The 18,667-nt window shown below is 34.3% G+C and overlaps 1 protein-coding gene and 1 pseudogene across 16 annotated transcripts in view; one reads left to right on the top strand and one right to left on the bottom strand.

The window, feature by feature from the left end:
- Nucleotides 1–18,667, top strand: part of BAZ2B (bromodomain adjacent to zinc finger domain 2B) — a 287,601-nt gene that overhangs the window by 28,900 nt on the left and 240,034 nt on the right. The gene's annotated exons all lie outside the window — the stretch shown is intronic.
- LOC102883424 lies at nucleotides 16,828–17,900 on the bottom strand (annotated as a pseudogene).

The raw sequence follows: 18,667 nt of genomic DNA, 5'->3' as shown, positions 1-18,667 counted from the left end.
ATGAAGGGAGCTTTATGTATTCAGGAGGTAAAATTATTTTCTTATTTCTTGAGATTTTTCTTATACTTTTATATTTTTATCACTTTTCAGTCAGATGCACATGGTTATTAATAATTATATAAGCTTTGGTATTTATACATCATTTCACTTTTGAAGATTCCCTTGCAGCATAGTACAGGGCTTCTATCCAGTAAAGACTGATACCCATTATCTTTTAGAAGTCTCTTAGGTTTTTAGTTGTTCAATGCCTCATCCTCAGTATTTTGACTTAGCTGATATTAAAAGATTTTACCATACTTATTATAATTTAAATAATTTATTTTCAGGGATTTATAAACAGTCAATTTATAGCATAATTGAGATGAATTATTATATATCTGTGAAATTGTTAGATAAAATCTAGCTTGGAAATGGAGATCTAAGACTATGATATATTGTTTACAACTTAATTAACTAAATATAACAATTTTCAATGTCACTTTTGTAAGACTGTGGTTAAAATATATGTAAGATTTATCATTCTAACCATTCAGTAGTATTGTGGTAACATATCCATAACATAAATTTTACCATTTTCGTCATTTTTAAAAATTAATTTATTTTTATGGTGACATCGTTAATGAAATCTGGTTTCAGCTGTACATTTTAACAGTAAGGCATATATATATCTTGCATTGTGTGATTACCTCCCACAGTTAGATTTCTTTCTGTCACCACATATTCGACCCCTTTTATCCCATCTACCTCCTCCCCTACTCCCCCCTCCCCCATACCCTCTGGTAACCATGAGTCTATTGTCCATGTCCATGAGTCTCTGTCCTGTTCGTTGGATGCTTTTAGGTTTATATACCACATATAAGTGATATGTGATTTTCAACTTTTTCTGTCTGGCTTATTTTGCTTAGCATGATTATCCTGAGGTCCATTCATATTGTCACAAATAGCAGTATTTCATCTCTTCTTATGGCTGAGTAATATTCCATTGTATATATGTACCACAGCTTCTTTATCCAGTCGTCTATCGTAGGACACTTTGGTTGCTTCCATGTCCTGGAATTTTCATCATTTTTAAGCATACCATTCAGTGGTATTAATTACATTCACATTATTGTGCAACAATCTGCTGTTTCCAAAACTTTTTTATCACCACAAACAAAAACCCTATAACCATTAAACAAAACTCCCCACTCTTGATACTAGAAAAAAAAATGGCGTAGATGATAGAGGCTCTGTTAGTCCCTCTGGCGACCAAATCAAAGTTGGATGGAAACAAGGAGCAGCAGCAAGGAAAACTCGCCTGAGATCTAGAGGAACAAGCAAGCCATACAACTAGGAAGAAGTCCAAGAAAGCACCCTGTAATGGCAGAAGGTAGAATGGGGCGAGGACGCGGGGCTGCCCAGTCTCCAGCTGAGTGAGGTGGAGGCTGCAGCAGAGGCTGTGGCAGCGGCAGAAGCCTCTTAAAGGGGCTGTGTCTGTGAGCGGATTTTCGGAGTGACGGACCTGCTCTCTCTGAGCACCAGTGCCAATTCAGCTGTGCGCAGAGGGTACCAGGGACTTACAGGGAGACATTGTTGGAGTGAGGGCTGAGGTAAGACTCGCTTTGTACAGAAGTGCCGGCAGTATCCGTTTTTCCCTGTTGAGCCCTCCGCTCTCCCAGTGCATGGACACAGTGCTGCCTTAGCCGTGACATCATCAAACTGGATAACAGAGGTCGCTTTGCCCAGAAGATTCCCTGAAACCTTGTCTCCCCCAACTTGCAGACCCATCTAAGCCACATCCTGGTATAGATTCAGAGAGTCAGGTGCTCTTTGCAGAGCAGCACCTAGACTCATACTAGAGGCAGCTGGCCTTGGTTTCTGGTTTGGCCTTTTGAGGCAACTATAAGCACAGCATCTGTGGAATCTTAACATGTGGCCTCGGACGGGTAGAGGCTTGTGCTGAGTTTGGCCTGTAGCTGAACCTCTCTCAAGACTGTGCCACTGGTCATCTACTTCACAAATCCACACGAATAAAACTGGGAGACTTAGGAATTTGCTTAGTACATAGAAACAGACATGGAAAGGCAGCCAAAATGGGAAGACAAAGAAGCAGAAACCATATGAGAGAACAGAACAGAGATCCAGATATAATGGAGTCAAGTAATCTAATAGATGCAAAGTTCAAAACACTGGTTATAAAGATGCTCAGTGAACCTTTGGGAAGTATAGAGAACTTCAACAAAGGGATAAAAAAAACATAAAAATGGAAATGAAAATTATAAAAGGGAACCAGTCCGAAATGAAGAACACATTATCTGAGGCAAGAAGTATATTAAATGGAATAAACAAAGTAAATAAAGAAGAGAATCAAATGCCCTATCTAGAGGACAGAAAAGCCAATCGGGACACTCAATCAGAATGGCAAGAAAAAAGATGCAAAAACTATAAAAATAATTTAAGGAAGATAAAGGACTCTATTAAGGTTCCAAATATCATTTGATCGGCATAACAAGAAAATCAAGATGTTGAACAGCTGTTTGAAGAAATAATGATGGAAAACTTCCCTAACCTGAAGGAAAGGGACATAAAACCCCAGGAAGCTCAGAGAATTCCAAAAATCAAGGATCCAAAGAGGCCCACACCAAGACACATCATAATTAAAATGCCAAAGATTAAATACAAAGAATATTAAAAGCAGCAAGAGAAAAACAAATAATTACTTATAAGGGAACACCCATAAGACTGGCAGATGATTCCTCAAAAGAAACTATGCAGGACAGAAGGGCGTGGCAAAAAATATTTGACAGGATGAAGACCCAGGATATATAACCAAGAATAATTTACCCAGCAAAGCTGTCATTTAGAGTTGAAAGACAGATAAAGAGCTTCCCAGACAAAAATAAGCAAAAGGAATTTATCACCACCAAGCCAGTATTACAGGAAATGTTGGAGGGACTTCTTTAAGGAGAAAAAAAATGTATCAAAAATAGGAATAAAGAACGGTAACAACTACATTCCTATCAATAAGTACCTTAAATGGAAAAGAATTAAGTGCTCCAACCAAAAAATAGAGTGGCTGAAAGGATAAGAAAACAACACCCCTATATATGAAAAGGAAGGAGATGGAAAAAGATGTTGCTTTGATGGACCTAGAAGGTATTTAAGTCAGAGAAAAACACTATATGATTTCACTTATATGCGGAATCTAAGGAATAAAAAGAACAAACTAATCAAAAACAGACTCACAAATATAGTGGACAATTTGGTGTCGGACAGAGGGGAGGGGTTTTGGGGGACTGGGAGAATGGGGTGAAGGGCTAAGGAAGTACAAATTAGTGCTGATAGATGGTCACGGGAATGGGAAGCACAGCATAGGGAATGCAGTTAGCATTAATACATTGGCTAAGCAGAGGGTCAGGGGAGGGAAGGAGAAATTGAGGGGATCATTTTATGAACTATATAGATGTCTAACCAATGTTTACTTGAAACTAAATAAAGAAATTAAAAAAAATAAAACTCCCCACTCTCCCCAGCCACTGGTAACCTCTTATCTACTTAGTGTCTCTATGAATTTGCCTTGATGACTTGATTTTAATATGATTGCATTTTTAACTTTTCCACTTGGATGAAAAATATTTAAGGTCTACTGTTGTCACCTAGAAGAAATATAAGACTGACCAAGACCGAGTACATATATACAGACACACAAATAGCTATGAAGCATCAAAAAGAAACAAGTCATTGATATCAGTAAGTTTACTAAACCTCTTATTGATTCTTAGGGTTTCCTCAGTATTTGTAGGAAGAAGAAAGCTTACAATTCTTTTGGATTATGATGTGCTTTATTTTAGAACAAAATCAACGGACATACATACGTACATGCATAATTAAGGTACCCATTTTATTCATAACCAGATGGCAGTGTAATAAAATAACAAATAGAAATATACAAATTAGAAGGAAAAGGGATTTTAAAACTTCTTTTGTTTTAAAGGTTGTTCTATTTGTTTAATAGTTTCAGGCCATATACAAAACACGTTAGTTAAAAAAATAGCAACAGAAGCAACAAATAAATTATATAAAAAATATTTCTGCTGGTCTTAAAAAAAACTGCCTCTCTGATAAAACAGTTTTTAAAGAAAGGGCTTGCAATGTAAACCAAACAGCCATTAGGTTTTTCTGAACAAGAGTTAATAGAAAAATTTAGACTGCCATCAACTATTTACTGTCCATATCTAGAATTTTCTGAAGAGGAAATTTAGATGATTCAAAATTTAGTAAGGGGCATCAGGTTTTGGTGTTGCTAAATGAGAAGATACATAGTAAACATATCAACAAGTAAACAGAATCCTTGTAGAATTTCTATACTAAAATTAATAGTTTGAACTATTGCAACTAACTTGAATTAACCACATTTGGCACTGTGTCAAGTTTGAGCTGGTTTCTCCAACCCTGCTGAGATGCCTTCAGCTGTTCAGAGCTTTAAAAAACTAGTCAGTAGTGCTCAAACTGGTAGCTTCAAACAGCTCACAGTTAAGAAACTGCTCAATGGTTTGGTGGCCACTGAGATGTAGATGTGGTTTTATGTCTGCAAAATCATAGGCAAGCATGGCGTCATTGACTATAATGTTTGAAGACCACTGTTTATTTTTGGTTTATTATTTGAATGTTCTTGGACCATGTGTGATCAGACTGATATTTGAATAAAATATATTTTAAAAAAATCTGTTTTTTATTAGGTCTTGAATGGCCTTTCTTGGGTTTCACAATTCTATAACTGGAAAGGATTTTTTAAGTAATATTTTATTTTTGTTATCACATTCTTTACCTTGAAATTATTCTTTCATACCCTTACCTTGAATAGAAATGAGGAATAGTTTACTAATGCATAGAGATTTTTCCTATCTGTGATTGAGGAATTAGAGGGATTTTAGAGTTGTTTGGCTTACTTAGCATCTATTAAATTACATTCTTTTGTGCTGTCTTGTGCTGAAGAGCCTGGGAAGCTAAAAATCGCATTTCCTGGATCTCTTGCTGCTAGGGTGGGTGCACATTAAATCCCTCCAGTAAAATGCAATCCTGCAAAATCTGGAAGGAAGAAGTGAAATGAAGGCAACCTTTCTGCTCCTCTTGGCTATTGCTGTTAGCCAGCATGTTCAAGATGTTCAGTGATTTTGTTCTGGGAGTCATTTTAAAAGAGTCTTTTTAGAACCTGTTCCTACAGCCATTCCTGCAATTTTGTATTCATCTAATTTCCTTTGTTAAATATCTTTGTTAATGGGTGAAACCATAGAAGCATTGCCACTAAGTCAGGAAAAGATAAGGATTCCTATACTGCCGTGGACATTTTCGGCAACATAAAGAATTTATAGGCATAAAAATTGGAAAAGAAGAGGTAAACCATTTTTGGTTGCAGATGGTAATTCTATATCCAAAAACCCCAAAAGGCTTAATGGATAAACTAGTGAAAACATTAAGAGAATTTAAATAGGTTATATACTAAACATGAAAAAATTAACAGATTTACATAGACACAGAAATAGGCAGTTAGAAGATGTAATAGAAGAGAAGGCTAAATTTTCAATAGCAAAACAAAAAACATCTAGGCATAAACTTAATGCAAAATGCCTAAAACAACATGAGATAAAATAAAATCCCGCCCCCCAGACTATTTCAAAGAAGACATGAACCAATAGAAAAGCATATTATTTTTTCAGATGTAAAACTTATCAGAAGGTCAGTTCTCCTTAAATAAATTTATAAATTGAAATTTAAGCCTCAATACAAATGCCCTCTGGGTTTTTTGTTTGTTTGTTTATAGCAAGAAAAGTAGATGATCGAGTTTATTAGAAAGTACAAAAAAAGCAAAAATAACCATGAAAATCCTGAAAAAAGACAAGCAATAAGGGGAGGCTATCTTTTCCAGATATTAAAATATATAATGGGGCTTCTATAATTGAAACAGTGGTTTCAGCCCATTGAAATACAGTTTAAAAATTCATTATTAGACCCAAACATATTTGTAAAACTAGCATTTAAAATCAGTGGGGAAGCGAAGGACTTTTAAACAGTAGTGTTGGGGATAAACTAGATAGACATATAGGAAAAGCAATATATGAAGTATTTCTCACACCATACACCAGAATAAAATCCAAATTGAACTGTGAATATGGAAATGTACAAAATGAAACCATATAGGTACTAGAAGAAAACTTGGATGAAATCCTTTATTATCCAAGTATGGGTAAATCTTTTCTAACCATGGTAATAAAAGTCAATAAGATGAAATTGACTATAGGAAAATTAAATAATTAAGTTTTTATTTTTCAAAATATTTTTTACTTTCGAAAAATAAAAAGTTCAAATTTCAAACTTACAGAAGAATTTCCTATGCCTTTAACCTTTAATTCATAATTTTTAGCATTTTACATGTTTACTTTGTCTTTCTGTATACATACCATTACTGTTGTTATTGATTTCCTGGCCTATTTAAGAATTATTGCAGACATCATAACCCTTTACCTTTATTTACTTCGATGTGTATTTTATAAAAACAAGGATATTCTCTTACATTACTACAGTATAATTATGAAAGTCAAGAAATTCACCGTTGACACAATACTACTGTCTAATAATATGTGCAATCCCCTTTCAAAATATGTCTCTTTGTTCCAATTGTTCTTTATAACAATTATTTTTCTTGTGTAGTCACACATTCCATTAATTGTCGAACAAGATATGTTAGTCTTTTAAAATCTGGACTACTTCATTAGCCTTTCTTTGTCTTTTATTTTTTCATTATTTAAAAAAATTTTTTTTAACAGTTAACAATATTTTATTGTCATTAGACATCTGAATAATACTTTCTTGTGAAGGAAAAGAAACCACAAATTTGAAACTCTCTCCATTGTTTGGGTTATGCAAATTTGCAGTTTTAGAGTTGTGTTTTGGTAAGCATTAGGAGTGGGTTGGCTGTGTCATTTAAGAGATGTATGCTTAGCGCTTTGAGAAACTGTTAAACTGTTTTCCAAACTGGTTGTACCATTTTACATTTCCACCAGCAGTTTAGAGAGTCCTTGTTCGTTCCAGTCCTCGCCAACCAACAGTTGACGTGGCCAATCTTTTTAACTTTCTACATTGTAGTAACGTAATTATATCTTACTGTGGTTTCTTTTTTTAATTAATTACTTTTATTTTTTTAAGTTTATTGAGTGTGACATTGGTTATCTTTGTCTTTTATTAAAGTGACATTTTTGAAGTGTATAATTCAATTGTATAGAATTTCTTTAAAATTGGGCTTGTCTTGTTTTCTCATTAAATTTAGTTTATGCATTTTTTCATAGCTTTATTGAAATATATTTCACATTCCATAAAACTGACCCACTTAACATGTAGTTTATTGGTTTTTAATATAGTCACAGACTTGTACAACCATCAATACTATGTAATTTTAGAAGAACATTTTCAAACTCCGAAATGAAATTTAAAGTCATCCGAATTCATGCTCACCTCCCCACCCCGACCATCTCAGTGCTAGACAACCACTAATTGATTTCTGCCTTTATGAATTTACCTGTTCTAGATTTTGCATACAAATAGAATCATAAATACATGTGTGGGGTTTTTTTTTTTTGCTGGTTTCCTTCACTTAATATTTTCAAGGTTCATCCTTGTTGAAGCATGTATCGGCATGTCATTCTTTTCTATTACCAAATAATATCCCATTGAACAGATATACCACATTTTGTTTATCAGTTCATCAGTTGATGGACAACTAGGTTATTCCCACGTTTGGCTATTGTGATTAGTGTTTCTGTGAACATTCATGTATAAGGTTTTGTGTGAGCAAATGTTTTTAATTCTACTGGTTATATACCTAGGATGGAATTCCTGGGTCACATGGTAACTCTATGTTTAGAATTTTGATGAACTGCCAAACTCTTTGAAAGCAGTTGTACCATTTTACCTTCCCACCAGCAATGTATGTGGGTTCTAGTATCCCTACATCTTCACCAACACTTTTTATTGTCTGTCATTTTTATTTTAGCTATCCTAGTGGATATGAAGTGGTATTTTCCTGATTTTGATTTGCAGTTCTCTAATATATTATATTGAGCATCTTTTCATGTGCTTATTGGCCATTCGTATATCTTATTTCAGAGGAGCGCCTATTTAGATGCTTTGCCCATTCTTAACTTTTTTTTTTGGAATGGTAAGATTTTTATATATTATGGATAAAAGTCCCTTGTTAGATATATGATTTGCAAATATTTTATCCCATTCTGTTTGTGCCCTTTGAAGCACAAAATTTTTAATGAAGTGTGATTCATCTGTTTTTCTCTTTGCTTGTGCATTTTTGGTGTTGTATCTAAGATACCATTGCCTAAACCAAGGTCATGAAGATTTACTCCTATGTTTTCTCCTAAAAGTTTTATAGTTTTTGTTATTATATTTAGTCTCTGATCCATTTGAGTTAATTTTTGTGTATGGTGTGAGGTAGAGATCCAACTAATTCTTTTGCATGTGGATATTGTTTTCTCAGTACCATTTGTGAAAAATGCTCTTCTTTCTCCACTGAATTCTCTCGCTGCTCTTGTCAAAAATCAACTTACCATAGACTTAAGTGTTTATTTTTGGTCTCTGAATTCCTTTCCATTGATCTATATGTCTATCCTTAGACCAAGTACCACACTGTCTTACTTACTGTTGCTTTGTATTAAGTGTGAAGTGGGAAGTGTGAATCCTCCGACCTTGTTCTTTCTTTACAACAGTGTTTTGGTTTTCTTGGGTCCCTTGTGGATTCCATATGGATACTAGAATCAGCTTATCAATTTCTGGGGTGGGGGAGGGGGAAGATGCAGCTCAGGTGTAGATTGTGCTGAATCTCTTCATCAATTTGGGGAATGTTGCTTTTTTAATAATGTTAAGTATTTGATTCCATGAACATAGGATATCTTTCCATTTATTTAGAGCTGCTCGAATTTCTTTCAACAATGTTTTGTAATTTTTAATGTACAAGTCTTGCACTTCTTTTGTTACTTCTTTTGTTAAATTTGTTTCTAGATATCTCATTTTTTGATAACATGTTTTCTTTCTGTTACAAGATATTTTACACTTAGCTTGTACATTTCCTTTCCCAGCCGTAGAACGAGCCATTTCTCCAAGGAGCCTTAATTTTTTTTTAACGGGCAATGCTATTTAGAAAACATTATCTGGGTGTTCAGTGTGCTCTAAAATACTCTATTTTAGGGAGGAAACTACATCCCTCTGAGTCTAAATACCTTATTTATTGGCCTTCTGCAAATACTGTTGTCCAATAAAATGAGCCAGAATTCTTTGGAGAATATTGCTTGCATGTTTGCAGTCGGAAAAAAATATTACTGGTCTGGAACATACTGTCGTGAAAAAGCAAGAATACTTTTCAAGATGTCTGGAAGTACTGTTAAAGATGGCAGCTTCAAAGACTTTATATTGGCTAAATTTTGATAATTTAAACATGAAAAAGAAGACCGTGATTATAATAACTGGAACCAATTGAATCTGTAAAAAACCCTAAGTCCATGATAATGCTCAAAAGGAACAAATTGTGTTCAGTAAAGTCATACCTATATATGTATGGAGATCTATGATCCCCAATTACAAAAAATAAAAAAGTATATACCTCATGGTTACTGGCTAAATGATAAATCATCAAGGATCAAGGTGTTGACTGTGTTTAATGTAAGAACCTCCCAAATACAAATGTGGTTGCGGGTTTATTAAGGGAAACTTCAAGGAAGTCTGGGACCTGGTTTTAGACAAATGGTCAGAGAATCTTGGGATTTGACCTGTAGCTCACCTCCCTTCCAGTAAATCCTCAGAAATATGCTAGGTGTACGATGTATACTTAGACAAGGTTAGCTGGCAAACACACAGAATCTCGAGCAGTGGGAAGAGTCAGGAAACTATAACATTCCCTTTCCTCCAGAAGAATAAAGTGGGTGCTTCTTATCCATGGAAAAACCTTCACTCTGTTTGGTTAGTTTAATGGGTAACTCAGTATTTCCATGAGGGTTGTTGGGACCCAGGATGCTGTACAGGATGCAGTGTTGTCTAATTTCTATCTTTTCTATTTTAATGAAAACCATTCTATCTTTATATATTTATCTTTCCTAGTTCAGAGAATTATGGGAAAGGAAAAGTAGACAGTATTGACAGTTGTTGAAGATTGTTTATGTGATCCCTTGGCACTAGTGATTAGAAGGTTACAATTGTGTATTTAACTAGTAGGATACTGTAAATTAGCTAAATTATAATCCTTAAGTATATTTACAGTAGTTATACCATTTGTCTTCATTTTTGAAGTGTGTACCATAAATCCTGATTTTTTTATTGCTTATGAACAGTCATATTTTTAAGCAAAATTACTATTTTCTCCCCCTAAAGAACTATTCTTATATACAAAAGTATGGAATGTTTACTTATATGGAAAATGAAAGAGTAATGTTGACTATCCCATGATAACTATATAAAAAAAGAAAAAAGGGGGTAGTGGTTCCTGGGATGAACATGAGCTGAAGAATTTTGGAGTTGCTCTGAAATCTAAGAGCATGGCTATACCCTTAGGTGGCTCCCAAGAGAACCACTCTCAGAGTAGTTTAACAGTGTTATGTATTATCAGGACTAGTTGTTTTATAAAAGAACTTATTGATATGATTACAAACTGTATATCCATAAGAAATGGCCATTAGCAGGGAAAATACATGCTGAAAGGCAATTAGCATAAGCATCTCTAGTCTTTGATCTTGGTGACATACATTTATCAGATTATTTTCTAAGAATATGTGAACACTTGTATTTACTAGTTTGACCAATACCTTGAGTATCTCTGAGAAAAAGAATTTACATCCACTAATCGAGCAGACCTCTGATAACTTCAGAAAGATTGGACAATTTTGTCTAATTGGTGAAATCACCCCTTAAATTATAACTATCTTATCAGTTCTGCTCTCTACATTTTAAAATTGAAACTTTTCAAACTTATTTAAAAGATATATTATTCACTTTAAAAAAGATTTAACATGGTGCCTTCTAGAGGGAGTTAGTTTTTGATATCCTGTGTAGCCAGTAAGTATTTTTGTCTTAATGTGTATCTCTCTTTTAGGCATTTTATTATTTGGAATAGTCCTTTGAGAGAATTAAAGTATTGCCGAAGAGCTCTGATGGCTCAGTTGTATTGTAAAATCAACTTGTAAATCAGTAGTTCTGACCACCCCAACATTGACAGCTTATGAGTGGAGAAAGTAGGTAGTAAGGGAAGGCCAAAATTAGAGGACTGACATATTGGATATAACAGAAAATCAAGAGATGAGGCATGTTGAGGTGCATTTTAGACCCAGGAGGGCTATTTTAGGAGAACTATGCCTAGATACATTACAATATGAAACTCTAAGATAAAGAGAAAATCTTGAAAGCAGACAGGAGAAAAGTGATGCTTTACATACAAAAGAACAATGGTGCAAATGCCAACAGATTTTTCATCAGAAATTGTAGCCAACAGAAGATTTGAAAGCTAAAACAATGGCTCAGTCAGCCCAAAAATCTGTGTCCAGTGAAAATATTCTTCAGGAATGTTGGCAAAATAAGACAGTTTTATAAATGGAAAACTAAGGGAAATTTGTCTCCAGCAGACCTGTAATACAAGAAATGGTAATGGAAGTTCTTCAAAGGGAAAAGGAATAATAGTAACAGAAAACTTGAATATTCAGGAGCAACTTAGGAGCATCAGAAATGGTAAATACCTGGATAAAAATAAAAGAGTATTTTTATCCTCTTAAGTTCTTTAAAAAAAAGCCTGTGGATGTTTAAAGCAAAATTATAACATTGTCCTTTGGGGTTTTTAGTATATGCAGACGTAATGCATAAATGTTTAATAAAATAAATATATAAAACGTAGGAAATTTACAAAACTATAATAAAGTATAGTGTGTATGTGGGGAAGGGTGGTGATCCAAAGAATCCATATGCTTACGAGGTGGTTATGATTTACATGAAAAGGTATGATATTCTGATTGAATTCTGAAAGATTAGGTATGTATGTTGAGAAATATAGTTCAAAACCCAATAGGAATATTAAAGTGTAGTATTAAAAATTATTTAAATTATATTTTTAAAAGACAATAAAGAAGGAACAGCAACACAACAGCAGAGAGAACAAAAATATTATAAATGGTTGAATGAAACCCAGTGATAATAATTATGTTAAATGTTAAGGGTCCAAACACTACAATTAAAGGGCAGAGATTCTCTGAGTAGATTTAAAAAAAAAGACCAAATTATATACTGCTTAAGAGATACCGTTTAGGTATAATGACACACATATGTTGAAAGTAAACAAATGGACAGAACTATCCCAAACACACAGCTTAAAAAGCAAGAAATAGCTATAATATCATTAGAAAAAATAGCATTAAAGATCGAGGCTATTGTCAGAGATAAAGAGGGATTTGTCAATGATAAAAGGTCATTTCAGGTAGACATAATTAAAAATGTTTGTGTATTTAACAGTAGTTTAAAAATACATGAAGCAAAAATTGAGAGCATTCAAGGGAGCAATAGATGTTTCCACAATGATAGATTTTAACACCCCCTCAGTAATTAATAGAACACCTAGAAAAAAAATTAGTCAAGATATAAATTTGAACTATTAACACTGAAATTTGCCTTTATATGATTAATATTTGTAGAACACTACAGCCCCCAAAATGCCAAACATTTTTATGTGCACATGGTATATTCCCAAATATAGATCATATGATGGAAAATAAAACAAGTTAACAAACTTAAAATGAGTGAAATTATACAGAATATGTTCTCTTAACCCAACAAAATAATAATAGTAGTCAAATATATGATAAAGGACTTGTATTTTGAATGTATAAAGACCTATTACAACTCAATAATGAAAAAGCCAAGTGAAAAATGAAAGATCTGAATAGATATTTGTCTAAAGAAGGTATACAAATGGCTAATAAGCACACAAAAATGTGCTCAACATCATTAGTCAACAAAGAAATAAAAACCAAAACCACAGTGAGATCCACTTCACACTCACTAGATCGACCACTAAAAAAAAAAGTCATACTAGATGGGATTAATAGATTATATGTTGCAGAAAAAAAGATTAATGACAGTGAAGATACATTTAGAAACTATTAAAAATGAATCATGAAGAGGAAAATGTAGAGCTGTAGGACAATTTTAGGCAGGTAGCCTAATATATTTGTAATTGGACTTCTCTAAAGAGAGAAATGACAGAAAAAAATAGCCCTTCAGCAGCAAAGTTTATATAACAGATGCACATCATTATCAGTGATCAATTATATTTTCTCAAAGTCTGTTGATAGTTTTTCACTGGATATCTGATATTCAGTTCATGTACAAAGAACAAAGCATGTAGTTATGTTACGTTTTTGCCTTCCAGAGATCAACCCACATGACATTTTACCAAAATGAATAATCAAAAGAAGAGATAATTGGCTCACTGTTATGGTTAGTTTTATGTATCAACTTGACAGGGCCATGGAGTGACCAGATATTTGGTGCAACATTATTCTAGGTATATCTGTGAGGGTGTTTGAGGACGAGATTAACATTTGAGTTAGTAGACTGAGTAAATCAGATTCCTCCCTAATGTGCATAGCCCTCATCAAATCTAAGGCCTGAATAGAACAAAAAGACCGACCCTCCACTGAGTAAGAGGAAACTACTCCTGCCAGACTGATGAGCTAGGACATTTCTTTTCCTGCCTTCATCATTTCTGGAGTCTTGTTCCAGCCTTTGAACTGAAACTTACACCATGGACTCTCCCGGTTCTTAGGCCCTTGGCCTCAGTCTGGAACTACACCATCAGCTCTCCTGGGTCTCCAGCTTGCCAACTGCAGATCATGAGACTTCTCAGCCTCCATAATTACATGAGTCAACATCTTATAATAAATCATTTTCTATATATATCCTGTTTCTTCTGTTTCTCTGGAAATCCCTGACTAAAATGGATTTTGGTACCAAGAAGTGGGGTGCCTGCTATTTCAAATATCTAAAAATGTGGAAGTAGCCTTAGAACTGAGTAATATATAGAGACTAAAAGAGTTTTGAGGTACATGCTAAAGATATGGATGTTAACGGCCATTCTGGTGAGGACTCAAGAGAGCTGAAGAGAAAGCTTCCATCTTCTTAGAGAATACATAGGTAATCATGAACAGAATGTTGGTAGAAAAATGGACATTAAAGGTCATTTTGGTGAGGTCTCAGATGGGAATGAGGAAAGGTTATGGGAAAGTGGAAGAAAGTCAATTCTTGTTAAAAAGTGGCAGAGAACTTGGCTGAATTGTATTCTGGGTTTTGTGGAAGATAGAACTTGTGAGTGATGAAATTAGAGGAAATTTCTAAGCAAAGTATTAAAGGGGAGAGATGAATTGAAGATAGAATTGTTAAGCAAAAAAATAAAAACTTGGATGTTTGAAAACATTTCAGCCTATCTATATTGCAAAAAATAAAGTTTGTTCTGAAGGGAACACTAAGGGTATGGCTGAACAGCCATTCGGTAAAGAGATCATGAGTGCACCACATAGATTTAATCAACCATTTCAGCAGAAGCCAGGAATAAGAGATGTGATTGTATTAGAAGAAACCCTGTCATTTTGAATTAAAGGGGACAGAGAAAGCAAGACGGAATGAAGAATGGTCGTAGGATTTCTTGGATTCTATAGGACAGGATCATAGACCTATTAAGCTGCAAATATATGCTAGTTTTAAAGAAAAATGAAGAATGACCCTGAAGGAGATTCAGAGATCATCAGGGCTGCACTCTCACTAAAGGCCCAGGGAGCAGGGCCATCTCCTACTAAGTTTTAGATGGAGTTATAGATGAAAAACCTAACCATGGAAATGTTGACACTGCTGTCATTTGAAAGACTCTAGATAGTAAGTCAGGAATTTAGTGAGGGTGAATTTATCAACATAAATGAGGGCAGTGGTTGTAATGAAAAGGATTAAGATGTCCCATAGAAAGTTATCCAGTAAAAAATGTCTAGATAAAGTGTTGAAAATTGATTCAGTCTTAAAATGTGAAATTCATTCAAGGCATAGAAAAGGTGCTTACTCCTTACCTTCATTTATAAGAGGAGGAGAAGGCGAGTACTGTTCAAACTATTCAATAGTTTTTCTTACAAATAAATAAGAAAATACTTTTATCTTAATGTTTCTAATTTTTTTAATTACATTGTAATAAATATTAGTTTTAATTTTTCATTTCCCTATAAATTTATAGCCAACAGTAAGAGTTTTCTGTGTTTTGGCAAAAATTTGTAAAGGTTATAGGACATTCATACTTTTTTCATTTATTACTAAGAAAGATTCGTATGTTTCAGGTTGCATACTCATTTTTATAATCCCATGTTACTATGCAATTAAAACTGCCAAAACATAAACTAGTAATAATTTAAAATTCTGATTTTGAATTTAATTGTATTCAAAGGTGACAAAAAGAAGTTGAGATAGTAAATATAAATTAAACTAAAAGGTTTCATTAAATTCAAACGGTTTGAAAAATCAGAATTAGCCCAAACAAATCCAAAAGAAAATATTTTTAAAAATTTAAAAATATGTAAAATCTTTTTCCATATGAAACAAAGATTTTGTTTTTTGAAGTTTTAACTATTGCTACTCATTAATGAGTTATTTAGCAAATCAGTCATTCAGTAAATAGAGTATTATTAGCTCTTAATAAATTGATTTTTGGTGAAGTCACCTGATCCCTAGAAGATTCCAACCACTAGATGAAGACCCGTTTGATACTGGGAATTGAATATCAAGCTACATACACTCATGTACTCATATATAAACATGTAAGTATAATACATGTATCAACCTGCCCTCCACTATAATCTTGAAGCTGTAGGTCAGTTAAATGTGCACAAAGGAAGTCCATAAAATAGCCTATGGCAAACGCTAAATTGGTACACCTCATAAAGGTGAAAGAAAACAAAATAGTCATTAAGCAATTTATGAAAAACATGTTACAGAATAAAAAATAAATATTATCCCCTAAGTCAAAGAAAGAGTTAAATACTAAAATTAGCTAGAAGAAAATTTTGTAAATATTTTCTATTCTGCCATAGGGTTAAGAGAGTGAGTTTGATCTTGATAAAAGTTGAGTAGAAAATTCAAAGTAGAATAGAAAAATCTCAGGATTAGATAAAAAGGGAGTTGAACAGTATAAGGAAAGATTTTAAAGAAATTAAAAATTCACTGATAGAATTTAAGTCTATATTAGAGGTATTATGTACTTAAAAGACCATGCAGACAAATCAGTGATGTGATCTTTACCCTGTAAGCAGAGGAAAAGAAGAAAATATGCAAATGATAATTTGAAACATATCCAACTTAGGTATGCTGTAAAATAAACCACTGGAAAAGGAACAAAAAAATAATAATAAGATTTTTTAAATCTAAAAATTCCAATTAAACATTTAGCCTCATCTAATAATAGTCAACTGAAAAATCTACCTGACACCACTTTTTAATTATAATAAAAGGACTCAGGCAGAAGAATCATGTTACCTATAAGGAAACAAAACTCTGGATGTTCTCAGCTTTCTCTACAACACTATATTCCATAAGACTATGAAGAAACAGAATTATAAGGAAAGGATTAATTTAAGAATTTTGTGCTCAACTGACTTTTCTTTCATATATGAAAGGAACAAAAATATTGTCAGATTTTCTTTTTCTTTTTCTTTTTTTTTTTTGCAGTTGATCATTTTATCTTTCAATCATCCAAAAGTCTCAATTTATGGCTTTCCTCCCTTTTTATGCAAAGACTATCCTTCTCCAGAGAAAGCAATGAATCTGCCTCCAGCTTCATCCTCTTCAACCTTTTTGACCAGTGGACGTGAATTTCTGATGAAAGTGATCTTACCAAGTTTAAATTCGTAATTGGGAATTCCTCTTTTAATGTCTCCAGGCTTGATTGGGAAGGCACTCAGCTCTACATCTTTCTTCTTCCCATCCAGTCTGTTCCCAGAGCCGGAGAAGGCATGGAAGCCCAGCTCTCCAGCATATCCTCTGTTCTGTGGTCAGTTTTGCCTTCAGTTGACTCCTCATGCTGGACTTGTCTTTCAGGTTCTTTGTAGCCCAGTGGAGCATCAAAGTCCACATTCACGTCGCACTCAGTGATGGACACAGCTTTGTCAGGCTTGGTCTCCATCACCCGCAGTTCATAGATCTCATTGTAGTTGATGGCAATCACATCCCCGGTGGTCAGGCAAAGTTTCTCAGTGCATTTTCTAATACTGCTTTGGGGTTGGTGATATCCAGGAAGTCAGGGCTCTGAGGCTGAAATTTGGAGTATGTGGCCACTTGCAGATTGACACTCTCCACCTGAACCAGTCCCCCTTCTTCTAACAGCAAATTCTGCATCATCCAGTGTGGGAGGTAGCAGATACCCTCATCAGCCACAAATTTCAGCATGCCACAATGCGTCATGCTGTCTGAGTTTTTGTTGGTCAGTTTGAACAGCATGGGTAGGTAATGTTGAGTTGGCTAAGTTGATCGAGGGCTGAGAGTGGCATAATTATCTTCCTGCCTTTCTCCACATCTGACCTGTCATTAAGCCCTGTGAGCATGGACATGGAGAAGCAGCAATACTGCATGGAGAAGCAGTTCTGGAAGACCTGGGGAATTGGGTGGTCAAACATGTTGAAAGAGAACATCATAGCAACTCTGCCTCACAGAAACCACTTTGTCCAGCGAATGTTACAACTGGAGCCCGCAGAGCTGCTCTCCTTACATACTCTGCCACCGCAACTGCCCTGTCAGATTTTCAAGGCCTCAGAAAATATATATTTCTCAAACCCCTGTAGAAAAAAAAATATTATGAAGGCATACTCATTAATTGAAAGATGATTTTTTAAAACTGTCTCTAACCTCTTCAGTAAAACAGCTATGATGTCTGTGTTGCAAATTCAGTTGTCAATTTCTAATGTTTATTTTACTCAGCTTATCAATGGCGGTTGAAGCATTTCATCACTATGAACATGTTTTTGCACTCATTTCACTGGCCAGTCCTTCTTAATTTACTTTCGTGATTTTTTCCTCATGTCTCTAACTTCTAAGTATTATAGCACCACAGGACTTGGTCTTTCTGCAGTCACTTTTTGGTGATCTCAACTATTTCATATTTATTTTTTGAATATTTATAATTAAAATATGGTTAGCATACAGTATGTTAGTTTTAGGTGTACAACATAGTGATTTGACATTTATACATCTTACAATGTAACTTTCATTATTAATACACCTAAATAGTAGAGGGTTTGATGTACAGTCTCCTTACACTGTCCTTTTTCTTACTATGCCAAAAATGGAAGTAGCTACTGGAAGAGATGACTAAAGGGTAAAAAGTGAAGGATTAGGGTTGATTTCCTGGCAGAAGCAGAGGCTTCAGGATCCTGAATTGAGGGAATGATCTAATTCCCAAGGGTTATCTCTCTATGGAAATAAGAGATGTTCCCTCCCCTGAGTAGTTAGGGTGAACCTTTTAAGAAAATTTCAAAGAAAACCCAATTCCTTCAACAAAAGCTGCACATATAAGCTACCATAAAAGCTGCTGCTGAATTGTTTCCCTCTGTGTACTAGGTAGCTCATAGTT

The sequence above is a fragment of the Pteropus alecto genome, unplaced genomic scaffold (genome assembly GCF_000325575.1).
Source record: "Pteropus alecto unplaced genomic scaffold, ASM32557v1 scaffold3, whole genome shotgun sequence".
Lineage (NCBI taxonomy): Eukaryota > Metazoa > Chordata > Mammalia > Chiroptera > Pteropodidae > Pteropus > Pteropus alecto.
The sequence above is the reverse complement of the archived record's forward strand: the minus strand, read 5'-3'. Positions and strand labels throughout refer to the sequence as shown.